Genomic DNA, 8,697 nt, shown 5'->3' with positions numbered 1-8,697 from the left:
AGAATGCAGGACATGGTGAGGCCAAAAAGGAACATCCACGGAGACATAGGTAGGGGAGTCACACCACTATACTCTCGCTGGTGGCTGGGTTGGAGACACAGGAAACAGGAGCAACACAATTCTCAACCCTCACTGCGCCGCTTGCAGGCTCAACCACCATCTTCTTGCCAGCCCCCATTTGCTGCTAGCCTAGCCACGGCAGTTATATTAGTGGCCAATGGCTCACTGGTTACAGCTGACGGCCAACTAGCCACAGCTGATGGCCATTTGATCAGTCAATGGCCATTTACTACCTGAGCCAGCACCTTTCTATGTGAGGCCGAGAGCCTGGAAACTGCTTTTTGGGGCTCTGTCCCCACAGTAGCCTATGGCAAAACTGGTTTTGTTGTACCTTGTTGCACTTAAAGTTACAGCTTCCAAGAACCTATCGACAGCACTAAGTGAGGAATGATCATATTTCCGAATGGGAATGTCTGCGTCTTGTCCTCCAGTTGGGTATCTGGCCAGCGTCATTGTTGGGGACATCAAAGGTACCTTAGTTGGGGGCCCACAGCTCATCGGGGCTGCCACAGCAGAGTGAGCCTCAGAGAACTGTGGGCATGGTGCCTCCAGGGAGAAGACACAGTGGGCTCATTCCTGTGGGCAGAGCCAGGCTGGCTGCGTGGTCAATGAGACCCACCATTCCCGTCTGGCTGTAATAATGACTCTGTAGGTGTAGAAACCATATTGGCAGCAACAACTCGAGAAGCCGACAAACTCCTCAACATCCTCATGGAGCAGGTGCAGGGAAAGAGGGCAAGGGGAGAGAGGTCAGGCCCTGAACCTCGTAGCCAGCCCCAAGCTGCAGGGGCAGTCTCACCCAAGGGGAGCTGTACTCAAGGACAGGAGTTTGGAAATGACTTGAGACTAGTTTTAGTAACCTGATCGGACCACGAAATAGTAGATCACAATGAACTTCACAGAACAGACTGGGACTTACTCCCTCCTGGGTCCTTCACTTAGTTGAGGGGAAAATAAAACTGTTCCGGGTGTGTCCATCACTGAAGTGATCTTTCTTCCTTAAACCAGTTAGTGAGCCCTGAGGAGTGTGGGGACAAGAACACAGGTAAGTCCCTGTCACTAGCTCAAAATCTAATATCCTGACATTCCTTACCTGCGAGGAAAGAGCATGGGCTCATTCAGAATGTAAACTTTCATAGATTCCTTCTGCAGACCAAAAGGCTTTCTCTATCACTTCCTACTTCTGCTGGTTTTATGAACACCTGTGCACCTAAGTTGTGAGTAAGGAAAAGTGTTACTTCAGGTCTAAGTAGATCAAAGACAAAGATCCCCTCCCAGCTAGTGAGAGCCAGAGATTTCTGTTTCTCCACTAATCCTCTGCATGAAAGGCAATTTGAAGGCACCTTGAAGGCAATTTAGTACATGGGGACTGCTCTTCCATGCGGCCGTTTTCAGATCTACTAATGTCTGAGCCACATGTAATTCATGGTTTATTTTACTGGGCCTCAATTGACGTGGCAGATGAGCAACAGCAAATACGCAAAGGTTTGAAAAACAAATCAAGTTGGGGTGGGGAACTGTGCATTTACTTCTGCACATTTTCACCTGAAAATGATAATGTGTATATCCTTAGAGGAGAATCTGACATCTTATCACTTCTTTGAGTTCCTGGGCATCTATTTCATCTCTAACGATACCGCTAACAGGGGGCCTACTGGCACTTACTTCACATTATGACAAACACATCTCACCATTGACATTTAGGTGACTACAGACAAATGGGGCTATAAAAAGCTTCAATTGCGCAGTGCCTCATTGCCTACAGGTGATTTGTACTTTATTAGGCAGAGGTGAAATTGTGATGAAGAGGATGCCTCAATCTGTTCGGTTTCAAACTTGGGGAAAGTCTCAAGGAAATAGCTAAGATGTGATGCTTCTTTGATTCAATGTGGGAAGTATTTATTGAACATCTACTATGTGCACAACAATGGTCAAGACATTGAAAACAAAATCAGGTGGGATTTTTAAGTACAGACTCCACCATCCAGGAAGGAGTAATTCATTACTTTAGGAAAGAAAACTGTCTACACACAAATCATTAAAAGAGAAAAAAGCAGGATACAATTGTACATGCAATGCATATATTTTGTAAATACATTACACATAGATATGTTTAATGATAAGTGGAGAATTGTCAAAATGGAAAAAATCAGTTTACTTGGTCTCATCTGTAAGAGCAAATGTTAAAAAGTGATATCTAATAAATTATTAATACAACTGCCTTCTTGAAATGTTCCTGATATTCAGTTAAAATCAGTTTCTCCATCCTTCTGTGCTTTACACTTAGAATGTACTTCTGTCCTAGCCCAACAGCTTAAGACTTCAGGAGCAAACCAATAGTCTGACAAAGTTGTTTATTGACCCATTACTATGAAGGAGACTGGACATGGAGGAAATGTAAAAATCACAAGATTTGGAGTGTAGATCCTGAGGAGAAAGGTTCATTTGATGTGAACCCCGAGAAGGAATTTATGTGCTGGGATGGCCTCCCCATGGTCAGCTGAAGGCCCCATGGTCATGTTTTATGAATACCGTGTGTCCCCAAAACCAAGACCTCGCCGGACCATCAGCTCTAATGCATCTTATGGAGCAAAAATTAATATAAGGCCCGGTCTTATTTTACTATAAGACTGGGTCTTTATAATATAATATAATATAATATAATATAATATAATATAATATAATGTAATGTAATGTAATGTAATGTAATGTAATATAACAAGATCTTATATTAATTTTTGCTCCAAAAGACGCATCAGAGCTGATTTTCCGGCTAGGTCTTATTTTCGGGGCAACAGGGTAGTAAGAGCCTAGTGGCTATTTGCTGACAGGGGCTCTTCTGTATACCAGGAAAAACCTCACACTGAACTCTAGGCTTCCTGCACTATATATGTCCCACTTCTTTACCCCGTCTGAGTCAACCACTGCAGGGAAACTCTGGTTTCATCTTTCTACCACCAGACTGAGACCTGCCCAGTCCAATCAGAACTGCACAATTTGGATACCTTATTTACATAAAAGGGACCTGAGAACCTGGACGGAAAATTTCACTATAAAAGGAAGCCTCCCCTTTGTCTCGGTGGAACTCAATTTAAGTTGCTACTTGAATCTGTCCCCTAGGCTGCAGCTCCTTTTTTGCTCAAATAAATGCTTTTTTATTCTTTAGTACAGTCTAAAATTAATTCTGGTTTACAGAGGGAAGAGAGAAATTTAAATAAATCAGCATTGCGATAGGCTCAGAGCATAGCAGGGCTGTGTGTAAAGGGCCGAACCTCAGGTCTGGACTGCAAATTGGACCTAGAGTCTGTATTCTTGGAAACTACAAAGTTTAGATGTGGCATGTTGGGTCTCAGAACCCCTTTTCTGACACTCTGCACCTCATTTGGGAATTGAGGCAATTTCTCTATGTCAAAGTAAATTATGTTACAGTGGGATGGTTCATTCCTACTAATTTCAAATAGCAAAACTTCTGATAGTCTATGATTGTAAAGAGCAAATTTTCTCAGCAAGTAAGAAACCAGTAGTCACTCAAAGGAAGTTGTTATGACACGTTACGGCTGTAGCACATCCTTGAGAGAAATAGTTTCCTGTTAACTCTGCAGCTGGCTTTATCTGCATCTGATGAAGGACAAGGCATGTTTGCATTTTCTCAGTCTGAGCTAATTTGTACTTTCTCACATCCAGTACAACCAGAAACACACAGCACCCTGCATTTTGGTTAGTTACGTTCAGGGTGCCTCCAAGCCAGGTTACAAATACAAGTGCTCTGTATCCCCTCCGAGGTCCAGCAGAGTTGCCTATGTGATGGATACTCAAAAGTATTTCTTAGACTGAATATGATTCCCAAGAAATAAAAATATTTCAAGTTCATCAAAGATGGCACATCAGGCCCAAGTAAAACGAAGATAAACCACATCAAGTAGCAGGCTAGGGACCGCCCCACTAGCAAAACTGAAAGAGGCACATTTTTTCTCAGCTGGAAGAAACATTATTTTAACAGTATTTCAAAAGGAATCCATTCAGCAAAGTTGCGCCTACAAAGGGAACTTTCAAATAGGCAGCTACACACCCGGGTTCGCCTTCTGTGGGAATCCTGCTTACAAACAATATGATACTTTCAAACCTGTATCTGTCCGATTTTGCTTTTTATGAATGGTAGCAGTAATCAGCCTTTTCTTTGTCTTATCCTACTCTTGCCATACATTACTTGCTTTTAAAGGGAGAGCCTATCAAGTTTTTATTGCTTAAATAATGTATGTTCACTCATCTCAGCTCACATGTTATCATTAAACAATCACAACCATTATAGAGCACATAATGAAACCATTTGGAGTGGAAACTGTTCTTAACCCTGCAGAACCCCTTAAGTAAAGGGCTTTTTGTGTCACAGGAACACTTCCACTTCATCTCATCATGAAATGTTAACACACTGCAAAGACTTGTTTGTAAATCAGGCTGGTGGGTGTAAACCAGAGCACAGAAAGTACAGAAAGCAGTTGTTCACGAGACCTAAAGACATGACACGAGAATATCTCTACACATTAAATAATTCTAGGGCAGACTTACTAGGATTTGGTGAACACAAGACTTCTCAACTGATAAAGCAGTTCTGCTTTGCACCAAATTGCAAGCAAGAGTTCATCAGTCAACATCAGACAACCAAATTTAGATGACTGAACAGAAACCATTCTTCCAGAACGTTCCTTACTGAGTGTCCCACCACGTCCTGTTGATCGGCCACATCTGGGGGAATTAGCCCTCATCTCAGGGAGGACATGTAAGGCCCACGTTCGGAGCCAGCAGTGATGACAAATGTCAGCAGTGCCTCTCTGGACCAAAGATTGCTATGTTTTCATTCAATGTGTGGAGCCCCCATCTTGAGACCAAGAGTACAGGACACACCGATTGCTACAGCTGTGTCTTAGAGCCAGGAGGGTCCTGCTAGGTATAATTTGAGAGCTCCCTAATTTTGTTTACCAAAGTATCGCTAGGCTACCTAAAATACTTATGTGCCTGAAAAACAATACATGGACATTTACTCCATTTTTCAAAACTTTTGTATTTAACCTCAGGCAGCTCTGATCTCAGTCGAAAGTGCTAATCCCCAAACTCACAATAGCCTTGGGGGAGAGGGGAGATATTCTTTAAGTGTTAGCTCTTGGCTTGTGCTGAGTTCATTCTGCAGGTTTTACAAGGATGCTCCATATAAGAGCACATAGAATGATTTCCTTCTGAGAAAGGATAACTTCAGTCCATTTTTTTTGCTACTTAGGCTAAAATGGTCCATGTCCAATTACTTAAGGAACTTGAATCACGTCTGCTATTGTTGCTCATTTCTGAGATTATAATACGCCCAGGCAGGAAAGCTGCTTGGGAATGGGTAATGATCTAGCCAAGAATATAGGTAACCGAGAGCACAAAATGCTCAGGTCTCAGAACACCATAAATACTCAGTTGTTGCTATAATTTTATGATTTTGATCAGTTAAAAAAGTTACAGGGGCGGCCAGATGGCTCAGTTGGTTAGAGCATGAGCTCTTAACAAGGTTGCCAGTTCAATTCCCTCCATGGGATGGTGGGCTGCGCCCCCTGCAACTAAGATTGAAAACGGTGACTGGACTTGGGGCTGAGGTGCACCCTCCACAATTAGATAGAAGGACAATGACTTGGAGCTGATGGGCCCTGAAGAAACACACTGTTCCCCAATATTCCTCAATAATTTTTTTTTTTTAAAGATAATCATTTAAAAGGAAAAAAAAGTTAGAGATTTTCTGTAGGATATAACTAACCAATTTAAATGATCAGAATACAGAACAGAAAAGGGTATGTCCTAAGTAAAGATATCCTGGAATATAAAACCAAAATCACAGCCCTCTCCCATGCTAAAGCTCAAATATCTCAGGATCATGACACCTCTGGTTAGTTCTATGCTGAAATAGTAAGAGCAACTGGCTAAACCAATCTGCGCTTTCACATAAGGTTGTTTCATACATATATGTAAAACACACCACTCATAGAATTCTAGATCCATGTTGAAAAGTGAAAATAGTTTTTGAGCTTTTTTTCTGGGTAAGAAACCTTCATTTACACTGTATATAGTAATAATAGGAAAACGTGGGACAGAAGTTGAGGTGCCTCAAATCTGCATGATGAATTTAAGGCAATTATCATGTCCCTGTAACTTAAGGGAAGGAAATCAGTCTTACATTTCTTTGTTGACTTTGCATCTTTTCAATGATTTATATCACTAAAGAGAACTTGTACTGCATAGATAACAGATAGGTGCATTTGTGGGTATTTATCCCTTGGTGTACTTGAGATTTACACATTTCATTGTATATAAATGTTACCTTAAAATATAAATAAATATTACACTCTAGTGAAAAAAGAAAAAAGAGAGAGAACTTGTACAAAGTCTAACCTTAAAGAAATAGAGAACACTAGCAAGTGCTGTTAAAAACTGAACTTTAAGGATGAAAAAAAGCTTAGAATATTACCCAATCCCTTTTCTTTTCTGGCTTTCCTTAATGCAAGAATATAAACGATTTTGGTTCTGATACTGAAATTTTAATATATTTTCAGGAGGCAAAAAAATACCTGTTTTGCTAACAATTATATCCCTAGCACCTTGAAAAGTGTTTAGCATATAGCATGTTCCAAATAAATACTGCTGAATAAATTTCACTGTGAATTACTGTCCTAGCCTAAGAAACATGTTTGTTTTTATTGAAGTCATGGGTATATTGCTGGAAATGGCATCCCTTAAATGGGAAGATGAAATGTGTTATTTCCTTAACCCAGATCCCAATTGCTTTTGATAGCATCAAATCCAATTGGAATATATTCATTTATGGAAGAGGGGAGAGAAGAGAGACACCTAGTGGATGGATTGAAAGACTAAACTCAGACCACATCTGCCACTCATACTCTTGCTAAATGTCTGAAAAAGTCATTTCTCCTTTGTGAAATAAGTCAAAAGCAAGTAGTTTTTTCAATTTCAAGAATATTAGAATGCTAATGATTGAACAAAAAATCTTCTACTTGGAATTTAACAAGTAATTTACTTCCTCTTGGGGAAAAAAGAGCATACTTAAAACCATTTCATTCATGCTTCTAGTGCCCCAAGAAATAATGTCCATAGAGTTGCGATGTTCCATTAGGTAAACGTGAAAAAAGAGAATTAGGAAAAGAAAGCAATGCTCAGATAAAATAACCATACTTCTTTTTTGAGATATATCAGTGGCAGGTGAATCCATACACATACAACTCAAATGTGACCCGAATGTGACATCGTTAGATCCTTGGTCTTGAGATTATTAAAGTGTATGCACATATAAGAGCTGAACCACGTTTTCAATGGACCATGTTGAAAGGGATGAATTTTTAAGAGTTATAAATGGATATGTAAACAGAATTTTAATTTGTGCCAAATATGCAACATTTTAAAAATAGACATTACCCTGCCTGCATCCTAAGTATTCTCTTTAACTACTGGATCAAAACAGTGATAGGATAAGAACCATGCCCACAGTGATAGGATAAGGACCATGCCCACAAGTCCTTTTTGGTCCAGGTAATTTCATTCTATATTTGAACATTTGCCACATGCCGAGAATTGTATTTCATAACATTATCACAAACTTCACCTTTATTTGTAACCTAAAAATGCGTCCCCAGTTTTTAAAACCAATTGAGGTACTTTCTAATTCATAAAAATCCAGTTATGTCACTGGTAAGTTTAACTTTCAATATCAGTGAGATCTGAAATAAGGTACATAAATTTAGCACCAATCTTGGAGATACATGGCCCAAACTTGCGGGAGCTCAAATATGCCACTTGACTTAAATCAGGATAGTTTAAAAGTTCCAACGGTTGTTCTGTATAGTGTCATTTTTTCCCAATTGAGCCTCAGAGAGACTTGTTGAGTTTTAGGCTCTTGCTCGTAGCTCGGCACTTCAGCCTGGTAAGTATGAATGATTTGGTAGACATATTTAGGTCATTTGATAACTCTCATGAGTAGCATCTTAGCACGATGTTCTCCCAACAAAATGGGTCAGAGAGATTAAGCAATGTTGCCAAGTAAATTTTGGGGAAAAAAAAATTAGTAAACTATAGTCTATTCTGTATAAATAAAACATAAAAAGAATCATTACCGGAAAGGAGATCCAAGATGGCAGAGTAAACACTGTGGCTGCTTCCTTCCATGAACACATTAATAAAACTAAATCATAGAACAATCACCTAGTGAATCATCTGAAGTCTGGTTGAACAGAATTTTTATAACTGAGGATGTAAAGAAAAAGCCACGTTGAGACTGGTAGGAGGGGCAGACACGAAAAGGGCTCGCCATAAACCTCCGTGTGGCTGTTGAGAACCAGGAAGGGTATCTCGGCCATGGAGGTTCCCCCAGAGGAGCAAAAGACCCCAGCCCCACACCAGCCTGTACAGCCCAGAGTACTGGTGCCAGAAAGAGGAATCACCCCCAACATCTGGTTGTGAAAATCAGTGGGGATTTTGACCATCTGGATGGGACAGAAAGCGGCCAGAAACCCAGGCATCCTCTTAAACAGCCCCCGTACAGACCCACTCGCTCGCAAACACTCACCTTGGGCTCCAGCACAAGGACAGTGACTCGGG

The sequence above is a fragment of the Rhinolophus ferrumequinum genome, chromosome 8 (genome assembly GCF_004115265.2).
Source record: "Rhinolophus ferrumequinum isolate MPI-CBG mRhiFer1 chromosome 8, mRhiFer1_v1.p, whole genome shotgun sequence".
In the NCBI taxonomy this organism is placed as follows: Eukaryota; Metazoa; Chordata; class Mammalia; order Chiroptera; family Rhinolophidae; genus Rhinolophus; species Rhinolophus ferrumequinum.
This window is presented reverse-complemented; position numbering follows the sequence as displayed.